Below are 18,932 nucleotides of genomic sequence, written 5' to 3'. Positions count from 1 at the left end.
GATAATCATTCGGGTTTTCAAGTTTTTCCTGATATGAGACATTAACTGGCAGGGCTGATTATGAGAAATTGTCATTATCCTGCTCAAATATAAGATCATAGATTTTGGAAACCTTAGAAATAATTACCTTCTTTTCAGATATGAGGAAACTGAAGCCCAGAGGCTCTTAGAAATCAGTGACTTTATATAACTTTTTCCTTTCCATAGCTCTAGGGTAATTGTAGATAGAGGTACAACAAATATATTTTTAAAAATATATTTTTCAAGAATTATGCTAAGCACTGGGGAAATAAACATTAACAGACAAAACCCTCCCCTTTGAGGAACTCATAATCTAACATGAAAACCAGGAAGTGTGCTGTTAGTTATAGTAATGTACAGAGTTCTAGTGGCAAGAGGGAACTGCCAAGGGAAGTTCTGAGAGGAGGTGTTTACCCTGCATAAACACCTCGCCGTTTAGCTTGGCCTCCCTAGAAGCAGACCCTGAGGAGAGTGGGCAAATGGATTATTAAGGAAGTGCTCCTGAGAGAAACCTGAAAAGGGGTGTAGGGAGCAAGGGAGGATAAGGAGAAGACTCCAGTAAGGATGAGATTACTCAAGTCCCATGGAAGACAGGTTAGCCTGATCCTGCAGGGGAGCCGTGGAGGGTAAGTTATACCTCACAGTGTGCCCCTGGCTTCCAAGCAAATGAACTTGCTTCTTACTCGCTCATACTCGTCGGCCTTTGTCTGAGGGTCATAGTGGGCAGGGTTGGGAAGCTTTGTTGACCCAGACACTTCTGATCTTTGAAATGATAAGCAAACTGGTTCTAGTTGCCAGAAGGTGGGCCTCTGAAGAGAGTTACCGTGTGGTCCATTGGAAGCAAAAGCACCCAGAAGCCAGACACCAGGTGTACGGAAATAATTATAGAGCTCTGAGGGAATCTGGAAGAAGCACCAGCAGTGCCCACTCCATCTGCGATCTGTAAGGGGGATTTGGGATGGGTGGGAAGGGCATTGCAGGCATCAGTTATATAATAGCATGAGAACACATCCTGAAGCATGACTACCAAGGGTGTGTTTAGGGACGGGAGACTGGCTGGTGCGGCTACACTGCCTTATGTCTGGTAGGAAGTGCAAACCTGAGAGAGGAGCTTGCAAAAGCAGGCTGAAGCATCAGATTGTGTGCTTTTATTTTGTTGTTTGTTTGTTTGTTTTTGTAATTTGGTTCTTTTGATCGCAGGGAAACGAGATCCACCAGAAGGCTCTCAAATAACAGATGGCTTATCGTAAAAATATATGTGCTCAGGAACCTAAGAAAGGCCCGGCCTCAGGAAGAGCAGGAAAAATAAGAAATAACAGGACCTCGAGGAAATGGAACTTCAGAACAAGCAGGACTCATAGATCTTCAGTCTAGTGAAGCCACTGCTGTGGCTTCCTGTGTCTGCTCTAATTTGCTCTAACTCCACCTGGAGCGGTTTACTCTTTTCCCTTCTCCTCTGTATACTTTTGTCTCTCTTGCTTTCTGCTGACTCATGCTTCTGCCTCCTTGTAACTCTCATTGCTGAAGCCCTCTTGGCCTTTTCTATAACTCAAGCCTTTTACTATCTTTAGTTTCACCTTCAGTTCCCCTTTCTACCCACCTCCTTCTTTCAGCATGTCTGACTTCAGATTTCCAGGATGAGGTGATTGGACCAGAAAGGGTTTTCTGATGGGCCACACACTCTGAAGTATAACTTACCCTTCAGGGTTCCCCTGCAGGATCAGGCTAATCTGTCCCCCATGGAACTTGAGTAGCATAAGTTGCTGTCCAATGTATGAATCAAATTGTGTTCAGATACACAATAGTGGCCCAAGAGTGCCTGGGAGAAGAAGCAAAGTCACGTAATGTAACAGTCAACAGTTGCTAAGATTTGTTTAGCATTGTTCTAGGCATTTCACAGATATTATTTCATTTAATCATTATCTCCATTTAGTCAACATTCATTTCTTCACCTCCATATTTATTTAATCATCCCATAAAGTTGTTCTATAATTACCTTCACTTAACATATGAGGAAACTAAGTCTTAGCGGTTCACAAAACTAGTACGTGGTGAATTCCCTTCTACCAAGGGGTGTGAATTGGTCAGCTTGGAAGGAGCTGTGGATGTGGCTGGACCCAGGATTGGCATGTCCAGTCAACAGCCTTGCTTCCACATGAAGAAGTTTGGAATATATCTCATGACAGTCATTAAGCCATATGTCTGTAAAGGTGGAATGAAATTTAAGATTTGATCTGGTATCAGGCTTTGGGTAAAGAGTTGATTAAAAACTCTAGTGCTAAAAAAATACCCAACAATATATTTCTCTGCTTTCCTGCATAGTTTCCTCTACCAGCATCAGTTTTGACATTGCTTTGGGTGAGAATCAAGGGTCTTCAACAGCTGATAAAAAAAACCTCAGGAAGTCCACAAGTAGTGACAACGGTCTTCATGAACAAAGGCTCTGTTTTCAGAGAAGTCTCTGTGTTTCCAGGCTGGTGTACAGGTCTGCCCTGGTCACGAGGGGCATGCCAGGCTGGATGCATGAAGCTGAAGAAACTGTCGGCTACTCTTTAGCTGAAACAAAAGGTTTAAGGGACTCTGCGGGAACAGTGAGCCTGATTTATCTTCACAACCTGGAAACAAGGAAGTGGATGATTATATTTATTTAGACTTTTTTTTTCTGTTTTTGAGGAATAAGATTCAGTACTACTGGGCCAGGCACCGTGGCTCACACCTGTAATCCCAGCACTTTGGGAGGCTGAGGCGGGTGGATCATGAGGTCAGGAGATCGAGACCATCCTGGCTAACATGGTGAAATCCCGTCTCTACTAAAAATACAAAAAAAAAAAAACCCCAGCCGGGCATGGTGGCGGGTGCCTGTAGTCCCAGCTACTTGGGAGGCTGAGGCAGGAGAATGTCGTGGACCCGGGAGGCAGAGCTTGCAGCGAGCTGAGATGGTGCTACTGCACTCCAGCCTGGGCAACAGAGCAAGACTCCATCTCAAAAAAAAAAAAAAAAAAAAAAAAAGGAAGAAAATTAAAAAAAATAAAGAAGACTCAGTACTACTATTTCTTGCGAAGAGGAAGAACCATAGGGAGAGGAGACTGTTTTGGCTTAACCTTCCTCATATACAAAGGCTTAAGTTGGCCAATGCAGCCTTAAAAAGTCTGCAGGAGGACTGCCAGGGAGGAGGAGGGAAGGTAAACATGGACCCTACACCTGGCCTCTCATTGTGCCTCCCTGTCAGTGATTCAACACATCATTTTCTTGCCGGAAACAAAAGAGATTCCGTGAGTACCTTGAGTCTAGGATCTGAGCATAAGATGTGACAAATGTAGTTACCCACCATTAGCCTTATTTATTGCTCCATCACAGAGAAAAGGATAAGATACTCTCTTATCCTTATCTCTAAGTCTTCTGTAAGAAGACTTGGCTGCACTTGGCTGCAGTCCTCCTGAGATTGTGTGGCAGTGGGCTGTTAGAAAAGTGTCCTGGACTGAAGGACCCAGCTTCTTTCCATCTAGTCTCAGCCTCTCACTACATCTCTGTGCCTGTTTCATGTCTGTGAAATGAGGCTTCTAGACTCAGTCTCTAAATTCTCTTTCAGTGCTCTGTGGAAATACAGAGAGACTTCTCTGAAATGGAGGGTCTAGGCAGCCCAAATCCCCAGAAGAAAAATTAGAGATGTATCAGGGGAGGAGGAGAGCACTGTTAAGTCCTAGTTTCAGTTATATTTCAATTTAGACTTTAGATGGCTATTGCAGAAAGCTTTTAAAATGTGCATGTGTGCGTGTTTGTGAGTGTGTGTATGTGTAGTGTGTGTGTGTGTTTATATATGTGTGTGTATATATATATAAATATATAAATATATATATATATATAATATTCTGCTCATAATTTCCTATTGGAGCTGCCAATAAGCCCATCTCAGCGTTACATTGAGGCCCCCCTTTACAGACCACACTGGTTCCTGGCATTCTTATAGTGCATTCTAGTACATACATACATAGTACATCTAAGTCTGGCTGAAGCATGTGAGGCCACCTCCCAGCTGAGGAGAAGAAAAATGACAAACTTATAGAGCTTGCAAAAGTCCTTTCAAGGTTCTTGCCATCCCTGTTTTAGAGTCTCTGGCTTCCTCTGGATATGTAATTGGAAACACAGTAGGCCTCCGTCTTCTGTTCACTGACCTTCTCCATCCAGCCTCCATTGAGCCAATGGGCATGTGGTCCCTTCCTCCAGGAGGAGAGAGAAGACAATTCAAGCATAAACATAACTTCTTATGTGACCTGCACTTTACTGGGCCCTTTCCTAAGTCAGGAATTTTCTTTCCCTTCCTCTCCTCATTATTATGTTGAGCAGAAACATAGCCAGCAAACGAAAGAGCTTATGTGCTGTCTTCAGGCAGGTGAGAGAAAAGAAACTGCATAGATTTGCCTGTTCCATGGTAAAACAAGGAGTAAGAAAACTCAGGGGAAATAAGGAGAAAGAGCAAAGGAAATGAATGGGTAGTTGAAACCCTGAGACCTACCAGAGAAATATACTTCAGTCCTCTGCAGGGACTGGAAGTGGTTCCAGTTAAGTGTGCAGCATCAGGAGGCTTCCTTTGGATTTTCATAGAAATATTAGCACCCTTCTCTCATTGTCAATATTACATGAAATTTCTATATCTAGTTAATTTTCTTGGTATAGAAACACAAGGAAAGGAAAATAGTGAGGAATATGACTATTGCCTTTTGCTCTGCTTGCCTCTCTGGAGGTCTACAGTGGTCCTGGAAGATGCAAATGTTGATTTACACACCCTTCTCCTCTGCCGCTGTAAGCTTTCACTCAACTAGAGAGCAAACTTAAGGTTTCTTGGAAGGGTGAAGTATGCTCATGGAGACTCAGACACAGCTCGCCTAAAGTAGACTTTACTGGTGATCACTAGTATTTCTCAATTTCTTTTTTCCTAAGACTATGAACAAGCCTCAGGTTGGAATGAAGGCCACAGGATCAGGACAGCTTGGACTGCCAAGCCACCTCATGGAGGACACCTCCCTGAGAGTTACTGATACCCACAGAAGACTTGGTGTAAGTGAGATATTGATGTTTCATGCATGAAGTCACTGAAGAGATATTGGTATTGCTTGTTACTGCAGCAACCTAGCAAATCCTGACTGATTTGCAGACTCAGTCTAAGATAGTTTCTCAAATTTATATGCACAACAAGATCACCTTAGGTGTATTTTAAAATCTCATTTACAAAGCTCCTGATCAGGTAGATCTGGGGTGAGGCTCAGGAATCTGCATTTTGATTATTCATTAAATGACTCACAGAAACTCCAGTCTAACATATCTGTGAATCTACTATTTTGTGAGGACCGCACATGGGGAAACACTCTTCAAGTGTTGAAAGTTGAAGAGGTTAACTTAGATTGCTTGCTGTTGGAGTTAAGTTGCATTCTTCCTTCACTTGAAAGGCCTCAGTTACTTTCTTAATCACCTGAAGCATAACAATATGGGGGGTGGGTTTACCAGTGAAGGAATGCTCATGTTAACCAAGATCACAAGGACAATGAGTGAGACCTACCTCATAAGTATGTTCTGGGGATTTAGGGAAATAATTCCACAGAATCCATACATCATTTATCCCCTTGTCTGGAACAAGAAAGGTAGTTACTTTAAAAAGAAAAACAAAAACTAAGTTTCATGTTTCATTTTAGTAAAAACAAATAGTTATGGATTACCTTCTCAGTGCCAGGCACAGTTAGCGACAGCAGCGTACACCTGTCTTAGCTGTCAGAGTGGAGTCCAGCAGGGAGCTGAGCTGTGCATGTGCAGAAATAACTACAGTACAAAGCTGTGCATGATAAGGACTGTGAGAACTGTAAACCCAGAGTACTATGGGAGTTCAGAGAAGGGAGAGATTTCAATTTTCTTTGAATATTGACTTGCTACTGCATAGTAACTGTAATATCTTCTAAGAATGACAGCCAGGCATTTCTCACAGGGCTAATGAATCACTCCATTTAGCTGTGACAACAGCAAGGCAAAGAAATATCTTCAAGGGCCCAGACGTTATTTTTCCAGCCTTGTCCCGGGGATATAATGTGCTTAGAAGTTATGACAAATTAGCTGCTTGTGGCAAATCTACATGAGCCCTTTTATAAAAATGGAAGTTTGGGCCTGAGTTAATGGGTTTTTATTGACAAGGGAAATAAAGCTGGATAGGGAGGGTAGAGCCTGGCTAGGAGGACTTTGAAAACCAGCAGAAGAGTTTAGCTTTGACTACGGAAGCCCAGGGATCAGCAACTGTTCAAAAGGCATGGGCCAAATCTTGTTTAGTCACACGCCATTGCGAAACTTCAGTGTCTAACCATGATTTTACGTACAAAGGCAGAGGGCGAAGTCACTGAAGTATTGCACAGAACAAAGAGAAGGAAGTAAAACTGAAATAATCTTAAACCACAGTGAAACAATAGATGTGAGACGCAATGCTATGCTATTTTTCAATAGTGCTAATTGTTATCTTCCCAATATTGTTTTCTTAGACGGGAACATGCCTTAATTTGCCATGTTTATGCTTCTCCATACACGAGTTACATTTGGAATGGCTGGCCTATGAGTTCTTTCTGTGCCTTTGGAAGGAAGAAGCCATCCCTAAAGTCAAGGTGCTTGGGAAGCAGAGCCCTGTTTTGGCAGACACATGTGTCCATATGTCCAGACAGTCTCTTCTGGTCAAAAAATCATAGCTGCCCTCAAATGACCTCAAATCCTGGGTGTTCTGTGATCAGGATGCCTGAGCCCAGAGACCTGAGGAAATCAAGTGACCTGGAAGAGAAGCGGCAGGACTTTGGGTCTTCCAGACCCAGAGTGCCTATTGTCCTTGCTGCAGTTCCTGGGTCTTCACACTTACCGCCCCCATTAATGAGACTCAGCTGCCTTCCCAGTACCGGCTTTCTTCTCACTCTACAAGGAGTCTCCCTCACATTTCATCTGCCTTTCCTCTGCTTATTCAGGTTTACTGCCTCTTCATAACTTGGCTTTTCATGGTCCACAATGGCCCCTCACGTATTGTCCTTTTTTTTTTTTTTTTTTTTTTTTCCTGAGATGAAGTCTCACTCTGTTGCCCGGGCTGGAGTGAAGTGGCGTGATCTTGGCTCACTGCAACCTCCACCTCCCAGATTCAAGTGATTCTCCTGCCTCGGCCTCCTAAGTAGCTGGGACTACAGGCATGTGCCACCACACCCGGCTAATTTTTTATATTTTTTAGTAGAGACGGGGTTTCACCATATTGGCCAGGCTTGTCTTGAACTCCTGACCTCATGATCTGTCCTCCTCAGGCCCCCAAGGTGCTGGGATTATAAGCATGAGCCGCTGTGCCCAGCCACATCTTGTCTTATAGCATGAATTTTCCTGCCAGCTTATATCTGCTTTATTTATTTGTATTTATTTTCAATTTCAGTGCCCCAAAGAGAAAATCTGATTGAACCAGCCTGTTGCATTTTGTACCAAGTCATTTTTTCTTGGTAGCCGTGGGTCACTGGGGAGTTCATGGATTGACTCCCATGGGTCATGCGCCACAGATGCCAGCTGTGGGCCCTGTGAGAGGGGAGAGGAGGCTCAGAGGTGGTTACCACAAGGTGTGCTCCAGCACGGCTGTGGGCAGGGCAGGGCACCTGCCCCCAAAATATGAGTGCACTGAAGATGAGAAGCACATTCTGCTGGGTTCTGTCACTCATATGTTGCCCCAGCCTCTCTTCCAGGCAGTAGGGTTGGGGGTCAAGGTTCCAAGTCCTAGGAGTGGTGGCTCTAGAAGGCTGTGACCTGTTTTCTGCCTATCCTGCAGGTCAGTAGTCATAGCAGATGCTTGTGCCAGATTCACAAGGACCTCGCCTTACTTGGGCAGAGCATGGCAGGTCAATTTAAATAAATTTGTCATGAAAATGACATAACAAAAGAGATGAGAAGTCAAGGGTTGTCTTTCACAGGGCTCCCTCTGTTGTTCCACCTCTAAGGTGTGAGTACTATAGGTGGTGGTTGGGTTAAAGTGGCTGGTCCTCATGCTTGACGAGTCAAGGACTTTGTAGCAGGCAGTGTACTTGGCAGCAAGGCCCTAACCCCAATTCCGAGTGATTTAATTCTGGCTGTTTGAAAAGATATGATCAAACGCTAGCAGGAAGCACTGAGACTTTCTGGGAAGCTTCAGAAGCTGTGTCTCCAGTTGTAATCGAATCGGTCAGAGAAGGCTCTTCTCTCACTGCAAGCGGGCATCAGGGCAGGACTTGCTCCAGGGCACCACAGTCCTCAACTCTGATGCTAAAACTGCAGCATAGACATAGCTGCTGCCACTCTTCATGAAAATGGCCTCGCCAAGGCCCAGGCTTTTTCCAGTTTAAAAATGAGGGTGGTATTGTCAGATGGTAGGTCCTAGATTCCATGCCCAGACTATAGTTGCAAGCAAGACTAGCAATTCAACTCTCTGGCACTTTCAGCAATGGACTCTGCTTCTTAAGATGGAGGATTCCTCAACTTTGGAAATGGGGTTCAGATACTGGACAGTAAAGTAAATGAGAAGGCCTGTCTCCTGAACCCTGTTTGTTCTTGAAGCTGGGGAGCAATGTAAGGAAAGCAATGTTTTAGGGACTGTGGTTTGACCAAGAGAGTCTCAAACCAGAGGGGCTGCCTAAGGATGGTAGGAATGTTTTTCGGAGCTTACCAACTTACTGTAGGAGATCTGATTACCTTATCGTTATGTCTCACTAAAAGAAGAGAACTGTAGGTCTGATACAGGTAATAATTTCTAAGTAGCTTCTTTTTTTTTTTTTTTTCCTTTTTTGGAGTAAGCTGAGATAGACCAATAAGCACATGGACAGATTCACAGCCAGACAGATGCATCTAGAGTGCAGGAGGTGGTTTTGTTCGGTAGTGGAAGAGAACTTTGGCTCTGGAGCTTGAGTTTGAAACCCATTGTACTATATTACATGCTAACTATGAAAACTTAGGTAGGTGAATTCACCTCTGAAGTCTCAAATTTGTTACCTATAAAATGGGAGTCATAACACCTATTGTATAACATTACAGTGGGAGTTAAATGCAAAAAATCTCTTAGTAGACTGGCTGTTCCAAAGCAGATTGCCAGTATATGCCAGGCATTAATAGTAATGTTCTACATGAGGTGGTAAGGCTGGACTATTTGGTGGCCAAGGAAGTGAGGGAGGGAGAGTGAATGTGAGAGCAACGGGAAAGATAGAGCAGCAAGGACTCTGTGACAGATGGTGCAAAGGGGACAGGAGAGAATGAACGGTCAAAGAAAGCTCCATGATTTATTGATAAATCACGTTTTTCATTTGGTTCTTGGCATTAGGTTACTTTTATTTGAGCTGGGCATTTTTTAGATAAAAGGAAGAGAATAACTGAGATTTTGTTCTGATGCAATGAAATTTCTGAGAAGTAAAAAAATGACTGGGTGCATCCACATAGGGAAGCTGGAGAAAAGAGCAACTTGTTCTCCTCCTCCTCCTCCTCCTCCTCCTCCTCCTCCTCCTCCTCCTCCTCCTCTTCTTCCCCTTCTTTCTCCTCCTTCTTCTTTTTCTCCCTGCCATCTTCCTCCCTGTTCTCTTCGTTATAAAAAGACACAGTTGAAAACATAAAGGAAAATTTTACACTGGACTTTTTACTAGTCAGATAGCCTGATCCTAAATCAGATCTCACTGCTTTAAATCCATTTTAGAAGGAGATAGGATATAAATTGCCAATAAATAAATAATTGAGTCAATTCATCCTGCCTTAGGGATTGATTCCTTCACCAGCAAAAAGAGATCAATAAGAACTAGCCCTAACTCTAAGATTTTACCTGAGTGGCCAGTCCCTGGATTGAAAGTCTCTACTGTGTCATTCTCAACGAGCTTCAGAATCCTGCACATTTTAGCATACTATTGCCAGGAGAGGCAGTGGTTGCTAAACACACATACTAACAGCAGTAGATATGATTTTCCATTAGCGTTTAGTCGCACCCAGCAGAAGGGTAGCCAGGGAATAAAAGATAGAATTTATAGATAATCTTAAGAAGCCTCAAATTATTTAATGCCTTGCTACTCACAGTGTAGTACAGGAACCAGAAGTATCAGTAAGCCCCGGGAGCTTGATAGAAATGCAGAGGCTCAGGCCCCACTATATCAGAGCTATTAATTCAGAATTTGCATTTCACCAAGATCCCCCAGCAATATGGGGTATCATCATATTTTGAGAAGCATTGGCTAAAGGCAGGCAACGAAGAGAGAGGTGAGTTTTATGGAAGTGGGCAGATGAGACCCTGAGAATGTAGAAGAAAAACAAATAATAATTTTCCCTAGAGCTGGTTTGAGAATGGTGTTTAGAATACTCATGACAAACTCCCTTGCAGAGTAAAGGCAGTAAGAATCTTCACAAAGTTCTCTGAAGCCCATAAGCATCATGCCAGCTCAGCTCCAGGTGCAGAGCAGCCTGCGGATGACAGGCTTACTGAGCTGAGTGTTGCGGAGCGCTCATCCTCTTCCTTTAAATTGGAAACAGATTGCACTGCTGTAGGCAGTGTCATTGAGAAGGTGGTAACTGCCTCTTCCATCCCCAAAGTCATCCAGGGTCAAACTGGACTCAACCTCAGCCACTCTGGCTGGGATTTCAAGTCCTCATATGGAGTAATCTTCTAACCAAGACCCTTTCCCCATTAAAAAAAAATTTAAAAATCTCCATGTCAGTGATTCTCAAAGCATCATCCCCAGGCCAGTGGCCTAGGGATCACCTGGGAACTTGTCAGAACTATAAAAATCTCAGGTCCTACCCCAGACCTATTGGATCACAAATTCTGAGGCCAAGCCCAGCAAACTGTATTTAAACAAGCCTTCCAGGAGGTTCTGATACCAGCTAAAATTTCGGAATCAGCATGTCCTATGTCATTTAAAAAAATGTAAATGGAAATGAAACAAATAGTTTTTGGCTTGCCTTTCTAGGTGACAGTAATGTAGGGTTTTCTTCTTTGAGAGGCATTGTATTTCTGTCTTATCAGTAATAAAGAAAAAAAGTCAATTCTCGATATTTTACATTTATTTATTTATTATTTATTTACTGGAGACGGGGTCATCCAGGCTGTGGTGCAGTGGCACCTCAGCTCACTGCAACCTCTGCCTCCTGGGCTTAAGCGATTCTCTCACCTCAGCCTTCCAAGTAGCTGGGACTACAGGTGCACACCACCATGCCCGTCTGATTTTTGTATTTATTTGTAAAGTTGGGGTTTTGCCATGTTGCCCAGGTTGGTCTTGAACTCCTGGACTCAAATGATCCACCCGCCTTGGCCTCTCAAAGTGCTGGGATTACAGGCAGGAGCCACTGCACCTGGCCATTTCTCTATATTTTAGAGTAGTTTTGCAAGTAGTGTTCTCTTTTCCTATGGCACAGACACCTGCCCTTGTGAGGAACACAGAGCGTGTGCTCAATCCCTAGTCTCCATCGTGGCGGTCAAGGAAACTGTCCCCAACCACTCAGCTGTTGGATCCAAAAGAGTCAGGGTGATGGCGTTTTTGCATTTTTCAGGATATAGCCAATGCAGAAATTCTGTAAGGTCGTACTAAAAAGGGCCATTTCCCCATTAAGGGAACCATTTTCTGTCATGTCCTCTAAAGTACTGGAGTGCTATTAGAGGCCTGTTGGAGTGACTGGAGATGTGGGAGATCTTGGTCTACTTTGTGCTTATTTGTAAAGTTCCTTTTTATTATGGCTCCGTGGAGCTAGAGTGTCTCCAGCCCCTTCCAAAGAGAGGCTGAGTACCTGAGCCTGCCTTCTGGTTTGCCTCTGCTTGACATTTGAGAGGCTCCACAAGGCCCTTGGGGTTGGGGTTGGAGGCAGGGCTCTACTTTAAGAGGCAGTACTGTCGATCTTTTGAAGACATTAGTATGCCTTTGCTGCTGCCATTGTAGTCACCTTAATGTCCTGCCTTATCACCAGTCCCCCCCAAATCCTGCTGCCAAGAGTCTACTGTCGTAAGTGCATATTTGATCTGGCGTGGAAAGCAGGAAGGAGTCAAGTGGGTAGAAAGTAGGGCAGGTTGGTAGGCAGCCCTCCCCACACTGTGGGTCTGTGTGGCTTTGGGTTCTAGCGCATGCCTGAAAGGCAGTCTCAGAGAAGCTGCCTTATGTTGAGGGAAGAACACTGAACTGGGATGAGAAGATGTGAGTTCTGGCCCCAGACCTGGTTTGTTTTCCACGTAACTATGGGTAAGTTACTGAAGCTCTTGAATCTCATTTTCCTCCTCCACTAAATGGAAATACGAATCCCTGCCCTCCCTGTTTCACAGAGGTGTTGCCGGCCTTCCGTGAAGTGTGCTGCTGAAAGTAACCAGCACTGGGAAGGGCTGGGAGTGGTGAGGGGCATCATGCTTCCTCCATTCGTGTGGTCCCCACCCTCTACCCCTAGGAGAGAATTCTGCACCCCCTCTTGGGTGGGAACACAGAAAATGTTTCTTGTTTCAGGGGGACCTCACAAGATTCTTGCAACAGGGCAGTGATTCTTTAGCAGTGTCTTTGTATGCCTGGACTCACAGCCACCCAGAGGAGCCACAGGAGGGTCCCTCACCCTCTGCGCCCACGAGACGCTGCTGCCAGTGCCCCCTTCCACCCAATGCACTAAGTCGATGAAGACAGTCTCTGTTCTCAGGCACATATCTGCCCTCCATGAGGCTGAATAGAGCCCATTCTCCCTCTTCCATACCTTTCATCTCAAAGGATTCCTGAGCACACAATCCACTTTACAGCCTGGTCCTCTGCCACTAGATAATAAAGGGTCTTTCACTGATCTGCACTGTTGAAATGCCACCACCTCCACTATGCAGCTGCCAGGCAGCTGTTCTAGGCTGTACAGAAAGCATCTCTCAATCCTAGGTCATTTGGAATGTCATAGCCTGTGGAGAGTTCAGAAGGACAATATCGGGGTCTACAAGTTATAGAAAAGTGTGGACTTTTGCAAAATGCACACACAAACCAAAACCAACCTCCCAACCATTCCTCAGAAAACCAGACTGAATCCATTAAAATGATGTTGGTTTGTTTCGCAACAAAGAACCAGCTTTGACCCTGTCCATTTTTTTGTCCTACTCGAAGTGGTCTCTTTACCATAAACAAATGGGCCTCTTAAAGCAACAGTTATATAAATAAAATTTGAGAGTGGTAAGATAAACTTTATATGGTCCTGTTGCCAAATAACTATGGATATTAGTGTGTTTTGCCTAATTCAGATCAACGAAGGCCTTGCTATGTGCTGGAGCTGGTTAGCAGCTGGGAGGCGAACATGAATTGTAGTTTCTGACCTCAGTGTCTGGTGGAACTACTAGGTGTGGAGACGCTGTACAAACACATTCATATGTTCACATTTCCTATGTAAAAGAAAAGGGCTTGGGGTAGTGTCAGACCCCTGACTCTTTTTCATAACGGATGGTGCTCTCTACAAAGCACCCTTCTAGAGCAGCTTTGGCAACCAAGGGACAGACACCTCAGTCTGTTCTAAGCTTTCTCCTTCCTATTGAAAGGAAATCCAGGACAAATTCAGGGAAGTTTTCAATAATTGCTCATCAACAATCTTATAGTCACAATACTAAAAATGACTGTTGACATTTTGGTTTATTTTCTAGTACTAGCTACATCTGCGCATAACTTTTATTAAGTTTTGTTTAAAAGGATGATTCAAATTTTTGGTCAATGTGGTTTAGATTTTATTTTATTTTTTAACTGCTCAAATACATGACCCATAACAGAGGAAATTTGAAGAGTAACTGTTGCACTGATCTACCCAGGTGGGCCTAATATAATTCTTAGAATTCCTCACCACCTCACCTCTTTCATGTTTGCTGTTTTTTTTTGTTTTGTTTTGTTTTTTGTGGGTTTTAGCCCTTTTTAAGTCAATACAACTGTTTTACATAATCCCTTAGGATTATAATGGGGAAAAGAGAAAAATTGTGGTGGCTTAAAATGTATTCACGTTTGTAGTTTCAGATAACTATATAAAAGTCAATCATCAATAATTTGTTAAACACCAATTTGTGCTGGAGTTGCTCTGGAAACTTCCCAGAAGCATGGGGGTGAGTATATGAGTTATATAAGCAAAAATGCTCAGCGAGCTTTGGTGAGATGAGATAATCAAGGGAACAATTTGAAAATACTCCAATATGATATGTCATTAAGTACTCAATTTTCTGCTATGGACACTGGGGACAAGGGGATTCAGATAGAAAGAGAAAAATATGGGCCAGGCATGGTGGCTCATGCCTGTAATCCCAGCACTTTGGGAGGCTGGGGTGGGAGGATTGCTTGAACTCAAGAGTTTGAGAAGAGCCTGGGCAACATGGTGAAACCTCGTATCTGAAGAAAACAAAAAGCAACAACAATAAATTAGCCAGACCAGGCGTGGTGATGTATGCCTGTAGTCCTAGCTATTTAGGTGGCTGAGGTGGGAGGATCACTTGAGCCTGGGAGGTGGCAACTGCAGTGAGCCGAGATTGTGTCACTGCACACCAGCCTGGGCAACAGAGCTAGACCCTGTCACAGAAAAAAAGAAAGAAAGAAGGAAGGAAGGAAGGAAGGAAGGAAGGAAGGAAGGAAGGAAGGAAGGAAGGAAGGAAGAAGGCAAGGCAAGGCAAGGCAAGGCAAGGCAAGGCAAGGCAAGGCAAGGCAAGGCAAGGCAAGGAAAGGAAAGGAAAGGAAAGGAAAGGAAAGGAAAATATGAACTTATTGCCGTTCACAAAAGTCTCTGTGGAGGAAGAGGAGAAACCTGAGCCTTGTTATTTGGTAGCTGGGGTGCAGCCAGGGGAAATGCATTCATTCAGACAGTGGACGGCAAAGCAGAGTGAGAGTCCACTACCCTTAAATGTTGATGAAACAGGGTGAGAAATCTTCTCTTGGAACAATGGTCTTTAGACATTCAGCTGACCATCAAGACGGTCCGTCAGAGGTTGAATTTTCATTCAATAGACTGGTGAACCTCGGCTTCTTCAGCTCGAACTTTTCCTCAGTTGCCCTCCCCCGCACCACTACTCCCAGGTCAATCTTCCTGGGGAGACAGCTCCTCCACAGACAGATGGTTAAACTGCAGGTGACACCTGCAGTGGTGTGGAATTGCACATAGGCTATTTCTAAATCATCGAACACAGGCATTCTCACAATATAGCACAGTCACCTGGAGAACTTGTTGCATCACATTGCCGGGGCCCACCTACAGAGTTTCCAATTCAATAGGTCTGGGACCCACGGCAAGGCCAGATAAATCATCAGCAGGACAAGTCCTGGATGCAGCTGCTGATGTTGCTAGGGACCACACTTTGAGAACACAGATCTAGGCCATTACGTCAGTTTACAAAAGAGTAACTGAGGCCCAGACAGATCTCAGAGTTTAAAGACTGCATTAGAAGGCAATTACCCACCACCCCTTCACTGCTTACCTTGTGCAAAGCCTAGCTTAATCCTCAGTTCCTGCAGGGCAAGTCTGACGTTGGTTCAATTTTAATTGTCTGAGAGCTGAGCTTCTCTAATCTCAGCGAAAGTTCTTGCATATTTAGAAACAGGTCTGCCCGAAGGCAGGAGGATAGACCACCTAACTTTGAGGCTTTTAAGGCTATGACAATATTACATTAATAAAATAATTTATTTTACAAATGAAATGTTAATGTGTTAGGTCCATAATCTTACAACCTGTAGGTGGCAGTGCCTTCCTTCTCTATACACAGCTACATGCCTGGTTTCATTTCCTGAGTAGCTGAGAAGGCTGCAGTGCATACAGTATTCGATACTGTGCCATCTACTCCCCGCCCAGGAAAGCCCCTCCAGGGACAGCCGAATCGGATAACTGGAGTTTGCATTCTGAGAACTGTATTGTTCCGAATTAACACGTGAGGTTTTAAAATTTTTTTCTTGTTTAACTAGTTACATTTTTATCCTTTGCATGAGGTTCTAAGACTTAACATCTGTGGAAAGCCAGAAAACAGAGACGTAGAGAAGTATTGAAATGCTGAAATACTATGAATTTACCATAAGAGGACATTCTTCACTGAAGAGATCTCTAGCTGCCAAAACACCCTTTCATGGGTGAAAGATGTGGGCAAGGAGGAAGGAAAAGAGAAGAGTAAGATTCTAGGAACCACATTGTAGAAATGCCAAAGGGAGGGACAAACAAGTAAGTGATTGTTCATCAGCTACTGTCAATAATTAAACATGAATTCCTCATTTCCATATGACCCAAGACTTGCAGATGACCTGCTGGTACATGATTTCCATTTTGTCAGTAGTCATTGACATAAAGATATAAAATTCACTCCACTTTTAATCCTAAAATGAAATCATATTGTACGAGCATGAGATGTGCACTTGCAAGCATCCAGCACTGTCTCCCCTACTCCTAAAGACCCCAAGGCCTGTTCCTTTCCCTAACTTCACTTTTCCTTGAATGCCACCCACCCATCTCAGCTGCTGCCTTGGCAGAAAACACTCTGATCTAATGACTTTTGACCTCCTTTCTGTCTCCACAGAGGCAACCATGATTTCCTGATGTTGTATTCTCTCTTTTAAGCCAGGCAAAGATCAATTAATTGCATCTCAGTTAATCTTTCTTCATTGTTCTAACATTCAAACTGAATTGGTTGTCTCCAAGTTTCCAACAGAATTGAGTTTAAACTCTCCTTGGGCATTAAAGTCTGCAGGATGCGTTTTCCTCTTATTTATTCAGCCTTGTCTGCCATGTCTTCCCCTCCTTCCCTGCATTTACTCTGAACCTCACATCATTTCCAAAATGATTGTATGCTTATGCCTTTGTACATTTTGTTCCTTCTGAAAAATTTCTATTCATTTTTGAGAATTATGTCATTTTAGGGGAGCATTTCTAGATTTCCACAAACAGCACCTTGCTCATCCTTTAAGACAGCTTTCAGCACATTATAGTGTAATTTGTAGGTTTGCTTGCCTGTTCTGACTCCCAGCCCCTGCTTCACTTCGTTTCACCACCTACTGCAGTAGGTAGGTGTTATGATGGTAGCAGCTGTTTGATTCTTCTTTATATCCATAAGACCCAGCCATAGAACTGGACAGATAGTGCATGCTAAACATGGATTTTAAATCAATTAATGCTATGCAAGATACTTTCTTTTGCTTACTTAGGAAAGCCCCTCTTTTCTCAATTTCAACCTTCCCCTTCTCTCTATTATTTCATTTTGTGAGCCAACACATGGCTTGAGTTCTACAAGTGATGGGTTTGTACCAAGGAAAAGAAAGACAGAAATGCTGAAGCAAAACCATGAATAGTGATGATGATTCTTCTACTACTGCTTCTAAAACATCATTCTCATCAGGTTCGAGAAATTATTGAAAGTTACCTCAATTTCCCTTTAAGGTATTCACAAATTTTCATCTACATTTTTGTCTCTCCTAGACGAATTTACCTTTCCTCAAGCATCAGAATACAAGAACATTAAAAACAATTTATTTTCTTACTTTTCTTGTTTCTTACTGTTGTGTACCATATTTTATTATCAGTATTGCAACAAAGCAGAGCAAAAAAATGTTGTGTTCCATGTATTTTCACTGCAATCACATGCTTTTTCTGATACTTTGTGGGGTAGATGGGGTATTGGAGTCAAGTCTGTGGTCAGCATCAGCATCACAAACACTGTTTCTAGAGGAAAATGAATTTCAAATATCATCAACTGACCTAAAAATGAACTTTTTGAACCTGTCTGATTTTTTAATGTGAGAAATTTGTTTCTGCATATATTTGGTGTCAATTAGTAAGAGTGGTCAACTCTTGCATTATGTCATATGTACAGGGCAGACAATGGGACTAAAGACATGTATATCTTGGAATGTGCTGGAAAATCTCTTATGACCCCTGGGAACATATATCCTTGATAATCCTCAGTAACATGTCTTTGTGTTTCCTGTGATATGAGGGATGAAGCAAGACAAAACTGGGGTTAACAAGATGCGGTCTTTTAGAAAAGAGCTGTCCAGCTCCATACCAAAGGTATTGGAAAGGTGTCATAATGTGGGTAAGACTTGATCATCCAACTTAGGGAATTAGTAACAATGACTGACAGAGCCTAATAAGCCCTCTCACTGTGGCCAGTGCATTTACAGGTGTGAAAAGAACTGATGTAATAGTATTGAAAAAAATCTTTAAAGGAAAAGCCCATTGCTGCCTTATTTTGCATGCAAGCAGACATGCTGATGATATGCCTGATTGTTTGGGAAGTAAGGAGATTAATTTTCCCTAAAAATTCCAGGTAGATATTATAAGGAAGCAGTGAACAGCATGAGGCAGCCCACAGAACTTGGTAGATAGGCATTCAGACTAGAGAGAGACAGAGAGCAGATCCCAACAGTAACTCAGGGAGAGACCCAAGACCCATGGACATGACTCCACCTAGTTAGATCCATTTGAGGTGGGAATTAAAATATTAAACAGCACAAACCCCTTGAGAATGCAGGTGGACAGGTTTTATCCACAGCTGCTGCAGCCAGGTGCTATGCTTGATAGTATGACCCAAGAAATTAGCATAAAGAACTTCAGAATGTGCAGGAAGAGCTTTCCAGATAGCACTCATATTAGAAATTGTTCTTTTCACCTAAAAGCTAAGATAATTTTTATCAGCTTCCCAACATAGCAATGCAGAAGAGAAGGCATTTTATGGCAATTATTTTACAGAGATATTTTCATGTTGGAATAAAACAAACTTGGAGAATTTCAGCTTGCATGATTTATAAAGTAACAAATGGTTACCAAATTCCTAGAGCAAGGGAAATACTTAAAAAAAAAAAAAAAAAGGAATTACCCCAAATGCCCATCAATCAATGAGAGGATAAAGAAAATGTGATATATATATATATGACAAGGAATACTACTCAGCCATAAGAAGGAACAGAATAATGGCATTCACA

The 18,932-nt window shown here is 43.0% G+C and overlaps 1 long non-coding RNA gene across 5 annotated transcripts in view; it reads left to right on the top strand.

Moving 5' to 3' along the window:
• Positions 1 to 384: 384 nt before the first annotated feature.
• Positions 385 to 18,932, top strand: part of LOC104657951 — a 208,348-nt gene continuing 189,800 nt past the window's right edge. For 2 of the 5 annotated variants that reach the window (XR_004057329.1, XR_004057328.1), the window contains exon 1: positions 14,640 to 16,179. This is a non-coding gene — a long non-coding RNA (uncharacterized LOC104657951). Of the gene's footprint in view, positions 648 to 812; positions 964 to 1,221; positions 2,764 to 14,639; positions 16,180 to 18,932 lie in introns of those variants that run through there. The other 3 variants (XR_004057326.1, XR_004057327.1, XR_004057325.1) reach the window with 3 other exon arrangements.

This window comes from Rhinopithecus roxellana, chromosome 5 (assembly GCF_007565055.1).
Source record: "Rhinopithecus roxellana isolate Shanxi Qingling chromosome 5, ASM756505v1, whole genome shotgun sequence".
Lineage (NCBI taxonomy): Eukaryota > Metazoa > Chordata > Mammalia > Primates > Cercopithecidae > Rhinopithecus > Rhinopithecus roxellana.
Note: the sequence above shows the minus strand (reverse complement) of the source record. Positions and strands in the feature narration are given on the sequence as shown.